Genomic DNA, 26,393 nt, shown 5'->3' on the forward strand with positions numbered 1-26,393 from the left:
GCCACTCTGGTCTGCATATTGTCCTTGTTGATGTGATCCTGCTCTGCTGCAATGATTGCAATTTTGACAGCAATGAGCAGTTCCTACTAACATAATAAGCTGAAATGAGCACTTTTACCTTCACAACATTGAACCATAGTTTCCCCTAGCTAATTTCATCTCACAGTTAGGTAACTGGAAGAGATGCCCTGAAAAGTGAGACAAGGAATGGTTTTTGAGAATTTTTTTTAATACAAAAAGAAAAAGGAAATGTGAAGAAAGAGGTTCAGCAAGCAGAATTATGGAATATAGGACCCAGTTTGACTGTTTTGCCACTAATGATGTGGCAAAGGAAGGTGGGAAAAGTATGGAGGAACAAAAATCTATAAAGACCAAAATCAGAGGAAGTAAATAATTCAGGAAGTACGTAACTTTGTTGGATCACAGTATTGGGTTGGAATCAAACAAGTTTGAGGAATTTAATGATGATAAGAATGTAAAATTAAACATGTTAGAGCACAAGGAGTCAGATGGACAAGCATGCTGAGTTAGAGGTGTGTGGGATAAGGATAAGCATAAGCATGCTGTATTTGGGATTTGCTGTAACTTTGCAGGAGATCCACTGGTTTATACTACGTATGCACTTCTGCATTTTATGCTTCCAAGTTTTGATATGATAGATTGAATATTGTGTTAATTTCTTTTAAATGAAACACTTCCTCCATTGGTCACATTGTTTTATATAATGTGTTTTCACTTTCTTTTCTGACTGGTATTTCCATTATGCTAATGTTTATGCTAAAAGTGTTGACAAAGAAAGTTGAACAAGTTGAGCAAAGTTTGTGTGCTATACAATAGAATTTTATTAAAATCACAAACACTAAAATTGTTTGGATCATGGACCTCCAAAACTCACATGTGGATGTTCTAGGCATTTGCACATTAAATGTATGGAGACCAGAGGAACTATGTAGTGGTGGAAGCCTCACATTTTGAAAAAGGCCTCAATGAGACTGAGGCATTCTTTGATATTATTTAGAGCATTTTTGAGGAGTCTAAGATGTCCACCTTCTCCCAGGTAGATCCTCACTGCCAATGTCCAATGTCCTCAAACCTTTCCCTGCTGATTGACTACCTTCCATGTTTATTTCCCCAATTCTCTACTCCCCTGCTTATCATCCTATTCCTCTTTCTCCATGTCCATTATTCTCTTCAAACCGGCCCGATCTGCCCCAAAAGTCTCTTGATAATCTCTCTGCAAATTAGGAGTAAGTAGAGGAATATACTTTGTGCTAGGTTCATCGCACAAGGACCATTTGGCTGCACACACCACCTTGATCTGATACTGTATTGGGTGTGCTGCCCAGAACTACTCACCATAATGCAGGATGTGATCTAACACCACTATGGATAGCTAATAGATGTAGCATTACTCCTATTCCCTTGTATTCCACTCCTAATGTAAAAAGCAGCATTCCAGTAGATGATTATTTTCTGTATCTTGATTTTAATGATTCAAGTATATGATCACTGTTTGGATCTTCTAGGATATTAATATTTAAAATCCTTTTTAGGTCCAAGGCAGGTGACCTCACAGTTGCCTACATTGAAATCCCTTTGCTACTGTTCACTGCATTCAGTTAGTCTATTAATATCTCTCTAATGTGAAGCTTCCACCCACATTGCTATAGTGCCTCCTGTTTTGAAGCCATTAGGAGACTTTGATGTATGACATTTAAGTAATTTATGAAGACAGAACACTCATGGCCATCATCTTTCACAAAGATCCATGCAAAATTTACTTATCGCAATGTTAAATTTACATTCCTGCCCTTTACACCCACCCTCTGCTGTCCATCTAATTTCCTAGCCTCCCATTCAACTTCTGTTAGCAGTCCCTTTATCAGATATTTTCAGGAAATCCATAAGCATACCATCATGGATATGTCCACTACTTCAGTGGATGCAGGGTCTCGACACAAAACGTTAACTGTTCTTATCCCTCCACAGGTTCTGCTCAACCCAGATAAGTGTGAAGTGGTTCATTTTGGTAGGTCAAATATGATGGCAGGATATTGTATTAATGGTAAGTCTCTTGGCAGTGTGGAAGATCAGAGGGATCTTGGGGGTCCAAGTCTATAGGATGCTCAAAGCAGCTACACAGGTTGACTCTGTGGTTAAGAAGGCATACGGTGTATTGTCCTTCATCAATCGTGGAATTGAATTTAGGAGCTGAGAGGTAATGTTGCAGCTATATAGGACCCTGGTCAGACCCCACTTGGAGGACTGTGCTCAGTTCTGGTGTCCTCACTACAGGAAGGATGTGGAAGCCATTAAAAGGGTGCAAGGGAGATTTACAAGGATGTTGCCTGGATTGGGGAGCATGCCTTATGAAAACAGGTTGAGTGAACTTGGCCTTTTCTCCTTGGAGAGACAGAGGAGGAGAGGTGACCTGATAGGTGTATAAGATGAGGGGCATTGATCATGTGGCTAGTCAGAGGCTTTTTCCCCCAGGGCTGAAATGGTTGCCACAAGAGGACACAGGTTTAAGGTGCTGGGGAGTAGGTACAGAGATGTCAGGGGTAAGCTTTTTTTACTTGGAGAGTGGTGAGTACATCGAATGGGCTGATGGCAACAGTGGTGGAGGCAGATACGATAGGGTCTTTTAAGAGAATTTTGGATAGGTACATGGAGCTTAGAAAAAGGGCTATGGGTAAGCCTAGTAATTTCTAAGATAGGGACATGTTCAGCAGAACTTTGTGGGCCAAAGGGCCTGTCTGTGCTGTAGGTTTTCTATGTTTCTATGACCCACTGAGTTCCTCTAGCAGTTTGATTTTTGCACTCAGATTAATTGGGCATAACATCCTCTTCAAAAATCCAGGATTTCCAGGTCTATTACAACTGTTGACATTTGCCTCCATTGTTAGCTGTTGTTACTGCCATTGCCTGGTTTGGCTGCTACCCTTCTTCCTGCTGATTATCACTAGTGAAAGCACAGACTTTACATCCAGTGCCAATGTGAGGAAACAGATGGGATATTTGGAAATCTGGAGCGGGGTGGTGGATAGGAAAGGTCTGATCAGACAGAGGAGGTTGTGGGTAAAGACTGATAGGAATTAGGAAAAGTACAATGATGGTAATTGGTAGAAGGATAGGAGAGAATGCAAGATTTTCCTCTAAGCTTCTTTCCTTCTCTCCATTAATCCTGGTTATCATTCAAATTTGTCTTGCTCACAGCTCATCATATTCCTGCTTTTCTTGGTGCCCCTGGTGTTCCCCACAACCTGGTACATGACATAGGAGTGTGAAGCACACTTGGGGTGAGGGAAGGCACTGAGCAAAGAGCAGATCTGATATCTGGCAATAGTCAATTGAAAGAGTGATCTTGCCTCTGTCCTTGCTCCCCTGCTCTGCATCTTCCTCCCTCTTGCCACCATCTATCATCAGCCATTCTGAGTATCCAGGACTTTTATTCCTCCCTTTACACTCTACCAGTCTGAAACCCTATTTTTCTACTCACATTATGTTCCTAATAAAATTGTTATAGTTGTGCCGTTGCCAACCATGTAGAACACTTGCCCCACCCCCATCTCCAACATATGCAGTTCCCACTGCTTACAACAGGGCTGCTTCAAATAAAAAAGGAAATACCTGTTCACCTGCAGTCCAGGTGAGCCTCACTGCTCCCTCAAAACCACTATTTTCCCCACCTGCTGGCACATTAATGGCACTGATCCAGGTACTGGATGAAGTTCTTGCTAAAAATGAAAAGCATTCAGAGGCAACATCAATCTAACTTTAAGCAGACAGAATCTGAATTGTATCTGCTGTGTGCTGGAACTTTGCTTGTTTTAGGGCACCTCATGGATTGGGAGAGCCAAGGCTGTTATCACCAGGTACCACATGAAGTCTGTCAGCAGTTCTAATCTAGACATGCCTTTAATCTTTAACTACAAGGAAAAAAGAAACACCTTCATCCAACCAGGATGCCATGGAATCCACTCCAGCCAAAACCAGTGAGACTGCTCCCACAGCTCCCTGGCTATGACCTCACTTCCAACCACTGGCCAGGTGGTTGGTCTAGCTGAGTGCTAGGAGGGATCATAGAACATAACAGCAGAGAACAGGCCCTTCAGCCCACAACATTGTGCTGACATTTTATCCTGCTCCAAGATCTAGCTAACCCTTCCCTCCCATATAGCCCCCTATTTCTCTATCATTCATGTGTATCTAAGAGTCTCTTAAATGTCCCTAATGTATCTGCCCCCACAACCTCTGCTGGCAGTGCATTCCACACACCCACCACTGTAAAAAACCTATATCTTCTTCCTTAAAATCATGTCCCCCTCATGTTAACCATGTCATCCTAGGAAAAAAATCTGACTGTCCACTCGATCTATGCCTCTTATCTTGTACACCTTTATCAAGTCACCTCATTCTCCTTCTCTCCAAAGAGATACAAGGAGATAATATAGAAAGGCCCCTCCACATCCTGGAACTAGCCAGATACATCACTTGCTACTGAACCTTTCCCACCCTCTATCCTACTGTAGGAATGAATGGCCTGGAGTCAGAGACTTCAGGAGGCTGAAAGTTGCAGTTACTGGAAAAGTGATTTATGCAGACTCTGATCATCCTGTAAGTAACAATTAAAGCAAAGGTGTTTTTATAACTGCAATGCACCCACTGAGCAATAATGTGGTCTTCTCTGGAATTATAGCAATGTACAGCCATTTTATAAATATTTTAGCCTCTAGGATTGTTATACACAGCACATGATGCAGTAAACAGCTCAGTCAGACACTAGTGGAGATGCTCTGAAACTCTTACCAGTATTATGCAGTTTAAGGTGGAGAAGGGTGGAAGGAAGAAAAGATGGTTGGACCACAGATTAGAAAGATTGTCTTGCATACTGGCAGTTTTTTTTTTGAGTTCCATTTTCATGGAACTTTGCAGATATATTTGGGGAAAATGCAGTCTTGTTCAGCTGGTCCAGAACAAGCATCAGCAATCATGCCTTGCACAAATGGTTGTCATTCATCACTCATTCCTGAGTAGGGCCATGACATCTAGTCTGTAGTGTTGTGATATGTATGGAGATGGCTGATTAGACCTATCTAGGCTCAAAGTTCCTTTCACGTAGGTGATAGGTGTTTAGATGCTGTAGCTGTTCTTGAGTTTTGAGATTCTCTTTTCCTCTTTGCATCCTTCATTCTAGCTTCATGAGTCAGCACCAATTTTTAGGCAGGTATGCCAAACAGGTTCTCAGCAGTATGTGTCAATGTTGAAACTCTTCAGGGATGTTTTAAGAATGTCTGAATCTTTCTGTTCTTCACATGATCATTTGCCTTCAGTCAGCTCTCCATAAAGTAGTTGCTCTGGCAACATGACATGCAAGGGATATTGACCTTGGAGATGAGGCATTTTGCACTGGCATTGTGGTAATTTAGAGTCCAGATAATGCCATTTGATTATGGAACATTTCTATAATACATGCATTTGTAAAGCACTGAATGCCCATTTTTTATCTCACAAGAAAATACTGAATCAATTTCTGGGGAAGGTGGGTAGATGGCAGATTGGAAAGGTAAAATCCCTTTATGATGTAGGAAGTATAGCAGTCAGTTTGCACACAAGCTCCCACAAACAGCAATCTACCTTGATAGTGTTGATTGAAGCATGACAAATATCGGCCTGGGTTTGAATCCACATGTGGGAGATGACACCTTTGATGTGTGCCCCTCCCTCAGTATTCCACTGGAGTGTTGGCCTTGATTTTTATACTCAAATCTCCAGAATGGGATTTGAAGCTGGAGGTGAGAGGGCCACCAACTGAGGCAGAGCTGACAACCTGAGGGGGGAAACTACTTCAATTAATATTAAATGAATTCTAAATAATATTTAAAAAGTAATTAGTTAAAATGGGGAAGAATGAGTAAAAAAATTCAATTGAAGTTAGAAGAGGTAACTGAAGACAAACTTTAAAGATCTGTGATGTAGCTCTCCTAATGAGCAGTTCTGAGGGGGGTTCTGGTTTTGTGCTTGTAATTATCACTTGTCAGGCAGGAGGCAATGCCCAAGTATTAGCAGTAAGAGGGCCTTGCCAGGAACCCATAGTTTATGACAGTACTTTATGTTTCTGATTAGTGGCTGTTGTATGCAGCAAAAAGCTTATTGTGCTAGTAGAAAATACTTTAATTACTACTTAAGGTGGTCTAATCAGTGCCTACGACACTTCTTGAAAATGATCAAGATTACTCCTTGTGTTGAACAAGAATGTGCAGTAAATTAGCATGGATAAACCTATACTTAATTAAAAGCTACACTTAATTACAATTTGTGTGCCTAACTGCATTGACATTTGCAAAACCAACATCCATTAAGTGTAGTGAAAAAACCTGAATTTATATTGTGTCAAATTGCATCTCCCAAATTCATTGCAAAGCAGTTGGGTTCAATTAAGTGCTTCCTTGTTGTTTGATAGGCAAGTTCAGCAGTGGTTTTTCCAGTAGCATCGGTCTCCTTGACCAGAAAGAATAGTAAATGAATTATTCTAATAGTTACTTTGTTTGATGGCTGATTAACCAATATTACCATAAGATCATGAACTTAATGTGTTATGGTTGGAACTAGAATAAAACTTCTTGGGTAAAACAGATCAAAATATAACATTTAGTTGCTTGATGCTTTGAGAGTCTAATTCATGAAATAGTTGGTTTCTCTGCCAAATGTGGTTAAACCCATTTTGAAGATAGACTAAGTGGATGACTAAGAATGCAAGAACATAATAGGAGCAGCAACAGGTCACTCAACATGATCTTGGCTGATCTGCTCCAGTCCTCATCCCATCTTCTGTGCCAATTTCCCATAGCCCTCAGTTCCTTAATCTTTCAAAAATCTATTTACTTCCTCTTTAAATAACTCTTGTGATCTAGCCTCTATAACCCTCTGGGGTAGCAAATTCCAGAGATGAACCACCCTGAATGAAGTTCCTACCCATAAGAGTTTTAAATGACCATCCCTCAATTGTAAGATTATCCCCCAGTTGAAAATTTAGAGTCAGAGTCATGCAGCATAGAAACAGGCCCTTCAGCCCAACTCATCCATCCCAACCAAAGTGTCTTCCTGAGCTACATGCCTGCATTTGGCCTATATCCCTCTAAACTTTTCCATCCATTTACCTGCCCAAATGTATTTTAAACATTGTAACTGTACCCATCTCCACTTCCTCTGGCAGGTTGACATAGGACCAATTGATAACAGTGCAGGAGGTATTATAATGGATGATAGTGAGATGGCAAGGGAATTGAATGAATATTTTGCATCGGTCTTCACCGTGGAGGACATAAGCAATGTGCCCGTTAGTCAGGAGTCTCACGAATTGGAGCTGAGTTCAATTGAGATTAATAGGGAGAAGGTGCTTGGAAAACTAAAGGGGCTTAAGGCTGATAAGTCTCCCGGACCGGATGAGGTGCATCCCCGGGTTCTGAAGGAGGTGGCTGTGGAGATAGCGGAGGCATTGGTGATTATTTTTCAGGAATCGATAGATTCTGGCATGGTTCCGGAGGACTGGAGGGTAGCGAATGTAGTTCCGTTGTATAAGAAAGGTGGGAGGCAGCACAAAGGCAATTACAGACCTATTAGTCTGACGTCAGTGGTGGGAAAATTATTGGAGTCTATCCTCAAGGAGGAGGTTACTGAATACCTAGAGGCGCAAGGCAAGATAGGACCTAGTCAACATGGTTTTGTGAAGGGGAGGTCCTGTCTGACCAACCTATTGGAGTTTTTTGAAGAAATCACAGGTAGGGTGGATAAGGGAGAGGCGGTAGACGTTGTGTATTTAGACTTTCAAAAGGCCTTCGATAAGGTGCCTCACAAGAGACTGATTAATAAGATGAGAGGTCATGGAATTATGGGCAGGGTAGCAAAATGGGTGGAGAATTGGCTGGTTGGCAGGAAGCAAAGGGTGGAAATAAAAGGATCTCGTTCTGGTTGGTTACCGGTTACTAGTGGTGTGCTGCAGGGGTCGGTGTTGGGGCCTCTCCTTTTTACCTTGTACATCAATGATTTGGATGATGGAATAAATGGTTGTGTGGCTAAGTTTGCGGATGACACCAAGATAAGTGGAGGAGTAGGGAGCATAGAGGAAATAGAAAGAATGCAGAGGGACCTAGACAGTTTAGGAGAATGGGCAAGGAAATGGCAGATGAGATTCAATGTTGAGAAATGTGCAGTTGTACACTTTGGAAGTAGAAATAAGCGGGTAGATTATTATCTAGAAGGAGAGAAGATTGATAGTGCGGTAGTACAAAGGGACTTGGGGGTACTCATACAAGATACCTTAAAAGTTAACCACCAGGTTGGATTGGTGGTTAAGAAAGCGAATGCTATGTTGGCATTCATCTCGAGAGGTATAGTGTATAAAAGTAAGGAAGTGTTGATGAGGCTCTACGGGGCGCTAGTGAGGCCTCATTTGGAATACTGTGCGCAGTTTTGGGCCCCGCATCTTAGGAAGGATGTGCTGACGTTGGAGAGGGTTCAGAGGAGATTTATGAGAATGATTCCAGGAATGAAAGGGCTTAAGTATGATGAGCGTTTGTCGGCTCTTGGACTGTACTCGCTGGAGTACAGAAGGATGAGAGGGGACCTCGTAGCGACATTTAAAATGTTGACAGGTAAGGATAGAGTAGATGTGGCTAGGCTGTTTCCCTTGGTGGGCGTGTCCAGGACCAGAGGGCACAATCTTAGAATTAGAGGGTACAGTTTCAAGACAGATGAGAAGTTTCTTTACCCGGAGGGTGGTGAAATTGTGGAACTCCTTGCCACGCACAGCAGTGGAGGCCAGATCAGTGGGGGTATTCAAGGAGGAGATAGACAGATATCTAAATAGTCAGGGTATCAAGGGATATGGGGATAAGGCTGGCAAATGGGATTAGAATAGTTTTTTGTTTCTTTTTTTTTCCCACCCCATTTCTTTTTCCCTTTTCCTTGGAGCAGACTCGATGGGCCGAATGGCCTGCTTCTGCTTCCTTATCTTGTGATTTTGTGATATTCCACATACCCATCATCCTCTAGTTTTAGACTCCCCTACCCTGGAAAAAAGACGGATGATCATCTTATTTCCCTCTGATTTTATAAATCTCAAAATCATGAGCTGTGCTTTTATATGGCACCTTGTCAAATGCCTTCTGGAAATCCGAATAACTACATCTATTGACTTTGCTTGTTACATTCTTTAAGAACTCTAGCAAATTTATCAAATGTGATTTACCTTTCATGAAAACCTGTTAGAACCGTAGAACACTACAGCACAGAACACAGGCCATTCGGCCCTTCTAGTCTGTGCCAAAATGTTATTCCACTAGTCCCATTTACCTGCACTCAGTCCATAACCCTCCAGACCTCTCCCGTCCATGTATCTATCCAATTTATTCTTAAAACTCAAGAGTGAGCCTGCATTTACTACATCAGATGGCAGCCCATTCCATCTCCCACCACTCTGAGTGAAGAAGTTCCCCCTAAACCTTTTCCCTTTCACCCTAAAGCCATGTCCTCTCTTGCTTATCTCTCCTAATCTAGGTGGAAAGAGCCTATTCGCATTAACTCTGTCTATACCCCTCAATTTTGTAAACCTCTATCAAATCTCCCCTCATTCTTCTACGCTCCAAAGAATAAAGTCCTAACCTGTTCAATCTTTCCCTGTAACTCAACTCCTGAAGACCTGGCAACATTCTAGTAAGTCTCCTCTGCACTCTTTCAATCTTACTGACATCCTTCCTATAGTTAGGTGACCAGAACTGCATGCAATACTCCAAATTTGGCCTCACCAATGTCTTATACAACCTCACCATAACATCAACTCCTGTACTCAATACTTTGATTTATGAACGCCAGGATGCTAAAAGCCTTTTTTTTAAGAACAACCCCATCTACCTGCAATGCCACTTTCAGGGCATTATGTACCCGAACTCCCAGATCCCTTTGTTCCTCTGCACTCCTCAGTGCCCTACCATTTACTGTGTATGTCCTACCTTGATTTGTTCTTCCAAAATGCAACACCTCATGCTTGTCTGCATTAAATTCCATCTGCCATTTTCTGGCCCATTCTTCCATTTGGTTCAGATCCCTCTGCAAGCTTTGAAAGCCTTCCTCACTGTCTACAACACCTCCAATCTTAGTGTCATCAGCAAACTTGCTGATCCAATTTACTACATTATCATCTAGATCATTGATGTAGACAACAAACAACAATGGTCCCAGCACAGATCCCTGAGGCACACCACTAGTCACAGGTTTGATTCCAAGCCGACACTGGTGACCATGGTAACAAATCAAGGTGCTGACAGCCTTTTGAGTGTGGAAATAGCTAACTAGTGATTGTTGGCAAGTGAAGGTTGTGGGAGAAAAGTAAGGAAGTGTTGATGAGGCTCTACGGGGCGCTAGTGAGGCCTCATTTGGAATACTGTGCGCAGTTTTGGGCCCCGCATCTTAGGAAGGATGTGCTGACGTTGGAGAGGGTTCAGAGGAGATTTACGAGAATGATTCCAGGAATGAAAGGGCTTAAGTATGATGAGCGTTTGTCGGCTCTTGGACTGTACTCGCTGGAGTACAGAAGGATGAGAGGGGACCTCGTAGCGACATTTAAAATGTTGACAGGTAAGGATAGAGTAGATGTGGCTAGGCTGTTTCCCTTGGTGGGCGTGTCCAGGACCAGAGGGCACAATCTTAGAATTAGAGGGTACAGTTTCAAGACAGAGATGAGGAGAAGTTTCTTTACCCAGAGGGTGGTGAAATTGTGGAACTCCTTGCCACGCACAGCAGTGGAGGCCAGATCAGTGGGGGTGTTCAAGGAGGAGATAGACAGATATCTAAATAGTCAGGGTATCAAGGGATATGGGGATAAGGCTGGCAAATGGGATTAGAATAGTTTTTTTTTCTCTCTCTTTTTTTCCCACCCCATTTCTTTTTCCCTTTTCCTTGGAGCAGACTCGATGGGCCGAATGGCCTGCTTCTGCTCCCTTATCTTGTGATCTTGTGATCTGCACAAGTGGGAGCAGAACACTAGAGGCTCCTGGGCAAGTACATTGGTTGGGAACTAGCTAAATTTTTGCAGAGAAAAGCAAGGCTGGGCACTGACTTCAGGTATGTGTTCTCCATGATAACTCCAATGTATCCAGAAGTGCAGCAGATACATTAAGTAAGACATTGCAGTTATGCAAGGAGTCAAAACCTATAATAGATAAACTAAACGGCCACTGAAGTGGTGGGAAACATCACACATTCTGGTGCGACATCTGTTTTGGTAGGAATTGCATCAGAAGAGGATGGACTGGAACTGGGCACATTGGAAGCTTTGGTGTATATGATCAGGTGTTATCCCATAGAGTCAATCATTTTGACCAAATTACCAGAGGTTGTTTGAGACCCAGTTCAGAGCTGGCCTCTGGTATCTCATTTGCCCTTTCAAATGCTGCTCATAGAAAACCTGGATTGAAAACAAGATCTGAAAACAAGCCTGGATTAATTTATAACCCCTCATCTATAATAATTCAGCAGTCCCACAGCATCAAACTATCAGCCTAAGTTACATAAACAAGCCCTCAAAGAATTAAAACAAGCAGGTTGGAGACCTGAGCCTATAAGCAAGGTAGGCTGAGATATTTATCAGCTGAGAGGGAAGTGAATCTGATCTACAGTTTGCATTCAATATCTTCCAACTCATTTGAGGAGTGTTTATATGCCAAATAAAATTGAGTCTGACAGTGACATTTGCAAAGCTTGTTTCCCCAAATATCTTTAGTCAAGGTTTATCAGAACTTGATAAATGTGGCCTCTATCCAGCAGACAAATGTACAGAGATACCTGCTTATGTTCCATTTAAGCTAGAAGTTTTGGTGCAAAATAATCCACAATTGACAAATCTTTTTCTGCTAGTGAGAATTAATTTGTATTTTGCATTGACGGTGGTTGGCATGATCCCCATGTTCCTCCACATGGAAGAATCCTGCCATTAACCTTACTTTGGAAGATCAAACTTGAAGGCAGAGTGCATCACTTGACACTTATCCAGATTGAACTCCATCTGCCACTTCTCCACCCAACTCTGCATTCTGTCTATATCCCATTGCAACCTACAACAATCTTCTACATTATCCACAACACCTCCAACCTTCATGTCATCTAAACTTGCTAACCCATCCCTCCACTTCCAAAGAGCAGGGGTCCCAGAACAGATTCCTGTGGAATACCACTAGTCACTGACCTCCAGGCAGAATACTCTATCTACTACCACCCTCTGCCTTCTGTGGGCAAGCCAATTCCAAATCCATGCAACCAAGTCTCCCTGGATCCCATGCCTCATGACTTTCTGGATGAGCCTACCATAGGGAACCTTGTCAAACACCTTACTAAAATCTATATACTCCACATCCACTGGTCTACCTTCAATTTGTTTTATCACCTCCTTGAAAAACTCAGTTAGGCTTGTGACACATGACCTGCTCCTCAAAGCCATGTTGACTATCCCTAATAACACAAGGGTTCTCCAAATGCTTGTAAATCCTGTCCCTAAGCATCCTCCCCAATAGTTTGCCCACTTCTGATGCAAGACTCACTGGTCTATAATTCCCAGGCCTATCCCTATCACCTTTCTTCAACAACAGAAGAATATTTGCCATCCTCCAATACCACTCATGGCCAGGGAAGATGCAAAGATCATTGTCAACACCTGAGCAATCTTCTTCACTTCCTGTAGTACCCTGGGGTATATACCATCCAGCCTGCGGCCTTATCTACCCTAATGTTCTTTTTAGAAGCTCCAACACTAGCTCTAACTGTTAGATGCTCCAACATATTAGCTTGTTCTACACTGACCTCACATTTGTCACAGTCCCTCTCCCTGGTGAATACTGAGCAAAGTATTCATTAAGGACCTCCCCCACCTCCAGGCACATTTTTCCCCCCCTTTATCCCTAACCAGTCCTACCATCACTCCAGTCATCCTTCTGTTCTTCATGCGTAGAATGCCTTGGAGTTTTTCTTAATCCTACTCACCAAGGCCTTCTCATGTCCCCTTCTAGCTCTCCCAAGTCCCTTTTAAAGCTCCTTCCTGACTACCTTATAAATCAGCCCTACCTGATTTTTGCTTCCTAAACCTCAAGTATGCTTCCTTCTTCCTCCTGAAGAAATGTTTCACCTTTTGTCAACCATGGTTCCTTCACCCTACCATCCTCTGTGGGACAAACCTATCTAGAACTCCATGCAAGTGATCCCTAAACAACCTCTACATTTCTGCTGTGCATTTCCCTGAGAACATCTGTTCCTAATTTACACTCCCAAGTTCCTGCCTAATACCATTGTAATTTAGAACAGAACACTACAGCAAAGTACAGGCCCTTTGACCCACAATGTTGCACCAACATTTTATCCTGCTCTATCCAACCCTTCCCTCCCACATAGCCCACCACCCCCCCCCCCCCCCATTTCTCTATCATTGTGTCTAAGAGTGTCTTAAATGTCCTTAATGTATCTGCCCTCAACCTCTGCTGGCAGTGCATTCCATGCACCCACCAGTGTTAAAAAATTACCCCTGACATCCCTGTTATACCTTCCTCCAATCACCTTAATTATGCCCCCTTGTGTTAGCCATTGTCCCCCTGGGATAAGTCTGACTGTCCACTCAATCTATGCCTCTTATCTTGTACACCTCAATCAAGTCACCTCTCAACCTCCTCTCCTCCAAGAGAAAAGCCCTAGCTTCACTCAACCTATCCTCATAGGGACATGCTCTCCAATCAGGCAACAGCCTAGTAATCTCCTCTGCACCTTCTCCAAAGTTCTCACATCCTTCCTATAATGAGGTGACCACAACTGAACACAATACTCCGTGTGGTCTAACCAGAGTTCTAATAGAGCTGCAACATCACCTTGCAGCTTTTGAACTCAATACCCTGACTAATGAAGGCTAACACTCCATACACCTTCTTAACAACCCTATCAACCTGTGTGACAACCTTGAGGGATCTATAGACATGGACCCCAAGATCCCTGTTCCTCCACACTGCTGAGAGTTCTGCCATTAACTTGGTATTCTGCCTTCAAATTTGATCTCCTAACATGTATCACTTCACACTTATCTAGGTTGAACTTCATCTGCCACTTCTCAGCCCTGCCCTGCATTCTATCAATCCTGCTGTAGTCTACAGCAACCTTCTACACTATCCACAACACCACCAACCTTTGTATCATCAGCAAACTTATTAACCCACCCTTCCACATCCTCATCCAAGTAATTTATAAAAATCAAAGATCAGGGATCCCACAACAGATCTCCATGGAACACCACTGGTCACTGACCTCCAGGCAGAATACACACCATCTACCACCACTGTCTTCTATGAGTGAACCAATTCTGAAGCCACACAGCCAAGTTTCCCTGGATCTTCTGACTTTCTGAATAAGCCTCCCATGAGGAACCTTATCAAAGGCCTTACTGAAATCCATGTACACCACATCTACTGCTCTACCTTCAATGTGCTTTGGTGAGGCACGACCTGCCCCTCAAAGCCATGCTGACTGTCCCTAATCAGCCTATGCATGTCCAAATGCCCATAAATCCTGTCCCTAAGAATATTCTCTAGTAATTTGCCCACCACTGAAGTAAGACTCACTGATCTGCAATTCCCAGGGTTATCCCTACTCCTTTTATTAAACCAAAGAACAACATTTGCCACCCTCCAATCATCTGGCACTACTCCTGTGGCCAGTGAGGACGCAAAGATGATTGCCAAAGGTACAGCAATCTCTTCCCAAAATAACCTTGGATATATCCCATCTGGCCCCAGTGACTCCTCTATCCTGATGTTTTTCAATAGTTCCAGCACATCTTTGTTCCTCATGTCAACATGCCCCTAGCATATCAGCCTGTTGTATGCCATCCTCAAACATCAAGGTCACTCTCTGGTGAATACTGAAGCCAAATATTCATTAGGGACCTTCCCTACCTCTTGACTCCAGGCATGTTTCCTCATTTATCCCTGATCAGTCCTACCATCACTCTAGTTATCCTCTTATTCTTCACGTGTCAAACACCTTGGGGTTTCCTTGATCCTACTCCTCAAGGACTTCTCATGCTCCCTAACTTTCCCAAGTCCATTCTTAAGCTCCCTCCTGGCAACCTTGTAACTCTCCAGAGCCCTGTCTGATCCATGCTTTCTAAACCTCAGGTAAGCTTCTTTCTTCCTCTTGAAGAGATATTCTGCATCTCATGTCAACCATGGTTCCTTCATTCTACCATCCTTACCTTGCCTCAATGGGACAAATCTATCTAGAGCCCCAGGAAAGTATTCCTTAAACCACCTCCATATTTCCACTGTGCACTTCCCCAAAGAACATCTGTTCCCAATTTACACTCCTGCCTAATAGCAGGATAATTCCCCCTCCCCCAGTTAAATACTTTCCCATATCATCTGCTCCTATCCCTGTCCAAGGACATGGTAAAGGTCAAGGAGTAATGGTCACCATCTCCAAAATGCTCTCCCACCAAGAGATCTGAAACCTGATCAGGCTCATTACCTAGTACCAGGTCCAGTATGGCCTCTTCTCTAGTTGGCCTGTCCACATACTGTGTCAGGAATCCTTCCTGATATACCTAACAAATTCTGTCCCCTTTACACTAAGGAGGTTCCAATCAATATTAGGGAAGTTGAAATCACCCACAACAACCCTGTTTTTTGGCACCTCTCCAAAATCTGCCTCCCAATCTGCTCCTCAGCATCTCTGCTGCTATTGGGGGGGGGGGGGGCGGGGTGGGATCTGTAGAATACTCCCAATAGAGTGATTGCTCCCTTCCTGTTTGACTTCCACCCACACCTGACTCAGTGGATGATCCCTCCAGGACATCCTCCTTTTCTACAGCTGTGATACTGTCCCTGATCAACAAAGCCACTCCCCCACCTCTTACCTCAGTCCCTGTCCCTTTTGAAACATCTAAACCCTGGGATATCCAGCAGCCATTCCTGCCCTTGCAACAGCCAAGTCTCTGTAATGGCCACCACATTATAGTTCCATGTACTTACCCACACTAAGTTCATCAGCCTTGTTCCTGATACTTCTCACATTAAAGTAGACACTTCAGTCCATCCCACTGCAATTTTACCCAACTGCCTATCCTTCCTCAGTCTTTCTACACTCTGCATCTACTTGTATACTAAATGAACCAACCTCCAACCTATCACTCTGGTCCCCATATCCCTGCCAAACTAGCTTAAACCCTCCCCAACAGTTCTAGCAAATATGCCCACAAGAATATTGGTCCCCCTCCAGTCCAGGTGTAACCCATCCCTTTTGTACAGGTCATACCTTCCCCAGAAAATATCCCAATGATCAACAAACCTGAAACCCTGCCCCTTGCACCAATTTCTCAGCCACACATTCATCTGCCAGATCATCCTATTCTTACCCTCACTGGCACATGGCATAGGCAGCAATCCAGAGATTACTACCCTTGAGGTCCTGCTTTTCAGCTTCCTACCTAGTTCCTTATATTCCCTCTTCAGGACCTCAATTCTTTTCCTACCTATGTCATTGGTACCAATATGCACCACAACCTCTGGCTATTCATCCTCCCCCTTCAGAATGCTGTGGGCCCGATCAGAGACATCCCAGACCCTGGCACCAGGGAGGCAACATACCATCCAGGAGTCTCTTTCACAGAATCTCCTGTGTGCCCCCTTACTATGGAATCCTCTGTCACTACTGCTCTCCTTTATGCCCCCTCCCCCCCCCCTTCTGCACCACACAACCAGGCTCAGTGCCAGAGACCTGTTCACTGCAGCTTTCCCCAGTAGGTTTCCCCCACCCCCAAAACAGTATCCAAAGCAGTATACCTGTTACTGAGGGGAACAGTCACAGGGGTACTCTGCACTAGCTGCCTATTCTCCATCCTTCTCCTGACAGTCACCCAGCTACCTGCCTCCTTCAGCTTCAGTGTGACTGCCTCCCTGTAGCTCTTGTCTCCGTACTCCTCAGTATCCCATAGGAACCAAAGGTCATCCAGCTGCAGCTCCAGTTCCCTAACATGGTCTATAAGGAGCTGCAGTTGGATGCACCTCATGCAGATGTAGTTGTCAGGGAGACTGGATGTCTCCCAGAACTCCCACATCTCACAAGCTGAACACACCACTGACCCAGGAGCCATTCTCACTACTTAGAACACCAAATTAAAGAAAGAGACTTACCTTCACCTCTTCTCACCAAAGCCTCTTGAACCAAAAAGCATCAGCTTCCCCCCCAATACTAGTCCACTCACACAATGGCCACTCCCTTTATACTTGCTTTCCCTTTATTTGCTGCTGTTAATAAGCCAATCAACTGGTAACAATTTGTAAATGTGCCTCCTTTAGACTCTTGCAAGGTGAAACTCACAAGCTCAGGCACAGAGACTCACCTCTTTTGAAAGGTCCTGCTTCAAATCTGACTCCAACTCCCAACTCTGCAAGGTGAAACTCACAAGCTCAGATTGCCCTCCCCCAATTAAAAACTTTCCCATATTGTCTGCTCCTACCCTTGTTCATGGCTATGCTAAAGCTGAGGGAGTTGTGGTCTCTACCTCTGAAATGCTCGCCCACCTAGAGGTCTGTCACCTGCCTAGTAATAGATCCAGTATGGCCTCTCCTCTTGTTGGCCTGTCCACATACTCTGTCAGGAATCCTTCCTGGGCACACCTAACAAATTCTGCCCGATCTAAACCTTTTGCACTAATATATGTTGCACTTATAAAAGCATTGTACCGCACCTGACTTTCTAGGCATGTGAAGCCTCATGCTTGAACATGAACCAAAAAAATGTTGATTATGAGCATTCGGCAAATAGTACACGGACTAAAAAATAAACCACAGAGAAACAGCTACATCTGAGGACTGAATGCGTTTTTTTAAGAGATGGAATTAATGTAATAAAATTGTACATATTGCTGTGTTTCTATCTGATTCCTTGTTTAATGAGATCCTAATTTTGGCTTAGCCTCAAATAATGCAAAGAGCTATAACCACAAAGAGAGAGAGAGCTATTTGTAATAGTTTATCATGAAGCAGAATGTGAAGGTGCCTTGGTAACCTTGGGTATATTACACACTGCAGGGAACCTAGAAGAAAAGAAGTATCACCTCAATTTAATGGTAAATAAAAGCATTTCTGAATCACAGTGCAGTTAATTTAAAATAATTCTATGGGCAAAGGTTTCCATGAGCCATTGTGATATATATTTGGACCAACTTTTTTTATAAAACAACATTTGCAAAATATTGTCAATCAATTTTTCTTAACCATCCTATTTTTGAAGAGAAACAATTGACTGTCAAAGATTTCAGAATTCTATGTATTCATTTTGTTGCAGTTCAAAAAAATCAGTGTTATTTCTGATACAAAATGATGAAAAATTATTTAAGTCCTGTACTTAAACATTTGTGAATTAGATTTAAAGTTACAATCTATCCATCTTACTCCAATAATAACTGCAAATTAAATGAATCATGTAGAAAATACAAGCTCTTCATATCATAGAGGTGGCACTCTACAGCACCAGTTAAAAGGCTGTGGGCTGTGTTCGCATATGGCATGGTGTGCTTGTTATGTTTCAGGTCATATGATGAAAGCGAACAGATTCAATGTTCTGTTTGAAGATTTCTGCCTTATTTTGTCATTGAGCTCAAGAGCAACTTAGTGATGCTCTGAAACATAGGGGAGGGGTAGAAAATCCTGGCCGGCTTTATCCAGAGCACAGTCACAAACCAAAAGCACCGTTTCGGGAAGGGGAGAGTGTGAATGTTGGGGAGTGGAATTGCAGGGACTTAGGAGAGGTTGATAAGCAGCTTGTGCAGACAGTGGCCCTCTCCAATACGTAAGATGTAACCACTAGCTCTGAGAACAGGGAGAAAAAATGCAGGGAGGACGGTAACAATGTAGCCCAAAGCAACACAGCTTAAAGACTGGCCAGGAAGGCAGAGAGTAGAACAGAAGCATGGTAGTGATACAGGCTGTACAATTACGGGGTTAGATTGCATCCTCTGCAGCCACAAGGAAGAGTCCTGTGTCAAGGAAAGAATATCTTGAGGAGACTGGAGAGGAAGTGGTAATGGAGAATTCTATTATTGGTCTCTTTGTTAGAACAAACAAGATGGTTATAACAGGAAGGAGGTCCTGGTGAATTTGTCGGGCGATAAACTGAAAAGCAGGATCTTTGGTCCCAAAAAGGCAATTGACATAGAAAGAGGTGAATCAGAAGTAACACATAGCTAAAAGGCAGATGTAGGAAAGGTGGGTTTCTCTTCAGGGGACACTGGTACCAGGAAGGAGCCAAATTTATAAGATGGGCTTTGTTTGAACTGGATTGGGCCCAGTATCAGGTGGAAAGGTTAAATAGGGAGGTGTCAATGACTTTAAACTAGAAAGATGGGGTAGGTATTTATAAATCTAAAAATGAATGGAATAAGAAAGGAGAGTCTATGAAAAACAAAAATAAGGAAAAGTAGCATTGGTCAAGGAATAAAGTGTTAAGAATACAAAAATATGTTTAAATATAATTTAAAAGGAACTGCAATTTTATAAGTACAACAATACACACAGTGTCAATATCAAACAAATAAGCAATACTATGTTATAAGGAAGCTCATATGGTGAAGATTACTGAGACGTGGCTACAGAAAAAAATCAGGTCTGGGGATTAAACATGGCAGAGTAGCTATACTTACTAAGGATTACGTAAAGGCTTTGGAGAAAATAATTTGGCATCAGTAAGACAGAATTAGAATTCATGTGGTTGGAAATAAAAGATAATTGCCTGGAAATTAGATTGGATAATGTTTTTTTCATCACTATCTGATTAAAAATTGATTTAGCTGAGAATGAAGTGTGCTTGCATCCATTTCTGAGTTGAATAACATGTAATCATTTGATATAATTGGACACTTCCTGTCCTGAGTCACCCTTGCAAATGTTACCCATGTGTTTTCTGTATCAGGGTCACATGGGTAACATTATTCTTATGGAGCCATACATGCATGGCTTCTTCAGGAGCACTGCAGGGAACTTGTTGTCCAAGGCAATCCATCATCAGACACTCCCAGGACAATCTGATCTCAATACCACAGAACTGACCAAGGAAACCTGCTGGTAAGTGAACAACTTACCTAAATACTCAGGCCACCCCTATCTCTAAACTACTTTGCAACTCCATTGCCCAAACTTTTGATACCCCCACATGTTACCTCTGTTGATTTCTGCCCCACACATCTTGATGCCAACCTCCAATCCTGATCTCCTAGCCTCAACCATAATCCTTCTCTCCTGATTCTGCTCTGCAATGTCTCCTCCATCTAAACCCCATCCGCAGCCCACCTTTGCCATCACTGCTGGCTGGCTTCCTTGATCCCCAGCCGCTTGGCTCCAATTCCACTCTGATTCCCACCCCAATTTCCTCCTGATCCATAAGCTGGGCTCCGACTCCGACCCAAATTACCTCACTGATCCCTAACGACCCACTCAGAAACTGGGCTCCAATTCCCCTCCACGCCAACTGGGCCTCTGGCCAATCTTCCAGCTTGGCATAAGGAGGAAAGTACCAAGTCACACATTCTCAAACTTGACAATGTAAATTGCCTTTTTTTTGCACAACTGAATTTTAATGTAGTGGGACATCCATTGTGTGAATAATATTCCATTCCCTCCTTTAGTGGTTCTGCAATTTCAACACAAATGAAGGAACAATCACACCAATAGGAGTAATCTACAGACCATCTAACATGAGAAGGGGAAGTGGAGGAAGAAGTGTATCCAAAATAGGGAAATGGGTTAAAAAAAGACTTCTTGAATCTAATTAAACAGACGTGGCGGATAAAATGGATAAGGGAATGGAATTCCTACAATCTACATAGGACATCTTTGTAACCTGGTGTGTGTAATTCACAAGAAGGAAGAATTCTGCACATGCTCCAGGAATGGTGAATGAACAATAGCACATAAGAGTATTGAAACATCCAGGCAATGGTGAAAAAGATATAAATCATTGCAAGGCAATAATTGAGAAGGATATAAGGATGAACAAGACCAGAGTCATGGATTGGAGAAAAGCTAGTTGTGAGGATCTAAACTGGGAAAATAAAATGGGCAACAATTTTGGCAAACAGTAATGAGAAAATAGTTTTCAACAGACCAAGGAAAGATATATCTTGCTGAAAATCAAGAACAGTAGAGGAGAGTGTGACAATTGGGAGATAATTCATTAAACAATTTGGATAACAGATTAATCACAAAATTATCATGGAAAATTAAGTAAAACAGTAAAATTCGTACAGATCAATAAAATAAAATAAATAATTTAACTTGGGAACAGAGCCATTAAGGAATGTTCAGGATAACTCACAGGAGTTGTGAAGTGGCAGAAATATTAAATAAGTACATTAGTATTCAACCTTGAAGACAGATCAGGTGGACATAACATCAGAAGATAAGAGTGGAAAAGATGTATCATGTCCAGGAAATTATAGACTAATCAGCTGGAAAAATTATTGCAATCTTCTCAAAATAGTAAATAGAAAATCATCTAAAAGCAAAAAAAGAACAAAGAATAGGAAACTTGGATTCTTGCTTGACCAAATTCTCTGAAATTCTTTGACAAGGTAATAAAATGATTAGTCATGCTTAATACTATAAGCGTAATTAATCAATGTTTCCAAAAGGCCTTCAATAAATTGGCATTATAATAAATTAATCAATAAGGTCAGAGCAAGTGGATTTAAGGGGTTAAGTTGCAGAATGGATTGCTAACTGGCTTCAAAACGGAAAGCAGAGAATAGGGCTAAAGGGTCGCTCTTCCAAGTACAGCACCAGTTAACATCCAACTTTGAGCTGACACATCAAAGGCAATGATAGTGTCACAGCAGTCCAGACAAGGATCATCACAACCAGATCCAATCAGTTAACCCCAACCTTCAATCATATCATATTAGATTTAGGACAGATTTAAGAAAATTGAACCTGAGGAGATTCATTTCTGAAAACCCAGAATGTTGCAGAAGAACACAATGGCTGGGAGATGCATCATTTAGTACCATAATTACTTATATACATTAAAATCAGCCAATCAAAAATTCACCCGTTCTCCTTTGAATGCATGGAGCAAAACTATGCAAACAGTGCAAGTCTGCAACTTATTCCATGGATTAACTATCCTTTGTGAAAAGAAGTAGCTCCTGAAATGTTACCAACCTTTATTGGAAGTTATGTTAGAAGTTCTCCCTAACTTATGTAAGTCAAATGCAGAACACTTCATCTATCCTTTCACTCACTTAAAGCCTTCAGTAAAACCTTCTTAAAACCTACAAATGTATGCAGTAGCAAGCTCTGTTGGCCATTATGGTAATTTAAGAACCTGTGTACCATACAACATGTCAAGAGGCCAAAACCAGATGTATCATTTTCAACAAAGGCTAGCCGAAAATTTAGTCACAGACTGTATAGTATTTCTATTCAATTGTCCTGGCAAAACAACTTTATTCTGTTTTCTTTTACAATAGCTTTATCATAAATCTTCAAGAATTATCTGAAATTAATTTAAAAATTATTTTATAGACTAGCTAGGTCTTTCTTCATTCATTAACAGTAGATTTGCAAATTTCAGTTCAAGAGGTCATGAAGTGACCTAGGCCTGGACTCCCAGGCAAGTCCTGTCGAGGTAATATGGGTTTCCTTGAGGCTAAGGTCATTGGAGCTCAATGTTGGGAAATGTTGTCTCTGTGCCACCCTTTAATCTGTCACTGCATCAGGCCTGACAGAGGCAGATACTAGATTTCCACTGCAGTTACAGATCTATACATCGTTGCCAACTTTAGGAATTTGATATGAAATGGGTTTAAAAAAATATTTTTCAATGTAATTCAATTAGTGTGAATTATAATTTGCTTGAAAAGCCTGCTTGTTTTATCAGAATTATTTAATTGATTTGGTATCTCCAATTTACTGACTGGCATCCAATATTTTCTGTTGAAAATGAATCCCTGCTCTATCTATCCAGTACCAGTAAATGCACACTGTGAACTGACTGCGTGGAAAACTGGCTGCGCGGATACCTGATCAGATTTCCTGTCCCTCGGAGTAGGTGGACATTGTACATGGAGAGGAAATTCAGCTCCAAGATGGCATACCAACAAGTGTTCTAACCTCAGTGCTGATGTATATTTTTTTCCCTTTTGATGATTTAGATTTTTCAAGGCTATCCATCACCATTTTGAGTTCTATGCTAGATACTTAGACAGACTTACCATCACCTGTTCCTCCCTTATGTGAACTACACAGTTATGATTATCCTGGATACATTTCTGTCCATTTTCTGGATAAGGGAAAAAAAGATCCAGGGATGGCAGCAGAGAACATTACCCTTTACTGGAATGCATTGTATACAGCATACAACTTCTCTCAGGACAAATAAACCCTGTGTGGAGTCGACTCACAGATTTCAAACCAATTAGTGGCTTCTGTATTTAGAAGGTATGAATGAACAGTTTTGTTAAAGAAGAATTGGGATCTGTATTTCCCAACGCTGCTCAACAAATGAAAACAAAAAGGACGTATCTGGCTTCCTCTCTAAAGACAGGATCAAGTCTTTTGGGGTTTGCACCTGTTGTCTTTAATCATACATTTGCTGATAACAACCTTGGACCTGGTGACTCCACTTATGGAACTACTCATTATTACAGGTGGTGATGGTGCTTTATAAGTATATTTCCTGCCTTTTTGTTCAGTGTCTCTATCACAAAAAACTGCACCTTTACACAATGAGATGAAGAAGAGGACTGTTAATCGTGGAGTTCCTGTCAACTGAGAACCTACCCCTCTCCTCAAGGATTCACTAATTGTGAATCAAAGTCATTACCCCTACATTGACCTTCCTCCTTGACAGGTTACTAGGAGACTTTCAGGGTCAGATTGCTGTTCTTCCCCCGCCCCTCCCAGCTCCTTTACACACACACACACACACACCACACGCACACACCACACACACACACGTACACCACACACACACACACACAAACATACACACACACACATAGCACACACACACAGCACACACACACACCACACGCACACACCACACACGTACACCACACACACACCACACACACACACACACACGACAGACACATACACAACACACACACAGATACATTTTACAAATTGAATAGAGCAACATTCAAAAAATCCAAGTGTATGCTTTCAACGTGGGATTTCAAAGAATATCCACCTCTTGCAGATGATTAATTAAATATTACTTAAAATCACTATTAAAAGGTCAAACCAAACATACATCTTCAAGAAGTCTTAATAGCAAGATGGTTTTCTGCTAAGTATACTGAAAACAATCTTTAGAGATAAAATCCTGAATCTGGCACTCCAAGAAAACAAAGAAAAATTCAAAGAAGCCAGATACAAATTTTAACATATTCTTGACTTTCTCTGCTCTGCTTTCATGCTATCAAATATTTGCTATGAATATAGACTTTAAAGATATATCCACTTCATTCTTTCTATATTTGTGTAGTCCAGAATTTATGATGCAACTTCAACCTGCAGGTTAGCAAATAAGGTGCATCAAATTCAAGCTCAGGGTTTTTATTTAAAAAGTCACTACAAAAGAAAAATAGTGCAGTAGCTGGTTTTTGGTGAAATTAAAACAAAAATGCTTTAGGTACTCAGCATCTCAGGCAACAATTGAGAGAGAGAAAAACATGGTGAATGTTTCAAGTCGATGACTTTTCATAAGACATATCCTACAGTCTCTCCTCATTTATATAGAAGGTACTGATCTTTCAAATATTTCAAAGTGATGAAGTATCTCCTTTCTACATTGGGCTTAATAAACAGAAATTGCTGGCTGGTTTCCATTAAATTGGAAAGCTTATCCAAAATTGATAGCTGAGCAAAATAAATTGTGTGACGCAGGTTTGCAGTATGGATGTAGTCGGTGCAAATTGAAACTGTTCTGGATTTTTCAATATCTTTCCAATTAAGGACACTATTCCCATGCTGTGCTTTGACTTCAGTAGAACAGACTGCAATTTTAATGATTGAAAAGGATCGAGAATGAGAAGTAATTTACAGGCCCTGTACAAATATTGCAAATGTCAATACAGTGTAAACTAACATCTAATTTATCATGCCACTCCAGCCTTAAGTGAACTTGTTTAATTCAGTGAGGATAAATTCATTGCGAAATGGATTACAAACTATTTTGCATTTTCATTTTCCCTGCAGGTATTTATGAGCCGACATTTCTTGTACTACTGCAGTGAACCTATCCTGGATGTGAAGATTGCGTTTTGTCAGGTGTGTGTTCCTTACAGGTAAACAAGGTACAGTATTTGTTAAATCATTTTGCCATTTCATTTATGTCTTTCATATAAAGTGTGATTCAAAGTGGTGTGTGCCCTCACATCTAAGAAATAATTGTGTTATTTCTGTTTTATTATCAGTTATAAGAACATAATACAGCGTACTTGCAGTGATAAAACTAAATTAAAGGAGCTGTGTTCCTAACTTGGTATTGGCTTCATGGCAGATCTCTAATACCTATACAGAGGTTATAATAGATCTGTTAGATAGAAGTGACTAGATATTTTGCCTTGACCATGACTACTTCCAGTTTTAATGGAACTAAGGCATGAAGCAAGCAACCAATCCACTCTCAGAGGTTGAATTTGTCAGTAAAAGTTTTTGGGGTGTCTGTATGCCTCCACTTTAACATTATTATGTTTTTAATTAACCAGGCTCCTCTGGTCTTAGGGAAGCTGGCAAGTAAAAGAGTGAAGAGGTGATGCAGTGGGAGAGGGAATACGCAATAAGTGGTGGGATAGTGTAAAGGAGGGAGCATTGTCAGATTCCTGAAGGTGGCAGGACTGGTAAGAGAGGTGGTTAAGAAGGCACATGGAACACTTGCTTTATTGGCTGAGACAGAGAGTACTAAAGATTGGAGATCTAGCTAGAGCTGTGTAAAGTGTTGGGCCACAGCTAGAGCACTGTTTATGGTTTGTGAGGATGATGCAGGGCTAGAGAATTACAGTTATGAGGAGAGACTGTCTCTTCTGGAGTTGTCACAGAGAAACGTAAGGAATAATTTAATTGAAGTGTATAAAATTATATGCCCTTCAATTAAATCACTTACATAGGGTAAACAGAAAAGACCTATTTCCCTTAACTGAGAGGTCAATAACTATGAGACATTGGTTTAAATTAATTGGCAGAAGGATTAATGGCACACTGGGGGAAAAAATCATTCAAGAATGGTGGGGATCTAGAACTCACTGCCTGACAAGAAATTTGTTGTTTTGCAGCTACAGTACAGAGCAAAAATATAAAATTACTATA

At 41.7% G+C, this 26,393-nt stretch overlaps 1 protein-coding gene across 1 annotated transcript in view; it reads left to right on the forward strand.

The window, feature by feature from the left end:
- Positions 1 to 26,393, forward strand: part of LOC127581990 (mitogen-activated protein kinase 10-like) — a 200,465-nt gene that overhangs the window by 53,853 nt on the left and 120,219 nt on the right. The window contains 1 exon segment of the mRNA XM_052036874.1: positions 25,284 to 25,381. The gene's annotated coding sequence lies outside the window, so the exon portion shown is untranslated.

This window comes from Pristis pectinata, chromosome 2 (assembly GCF_009764475.1).
Source record: "Pristis pectinata isolate sPriPec2 chromosome 2, sPriPec2.1.pri, whole genome shotgun sequence".
Classification (NCBI taxonomy): Eukaryota; Metazoa; Chordata; class Chondrichthyes; order Rhinopristiformes; family Pristidae; genus Pristis; species Pristis pectinata.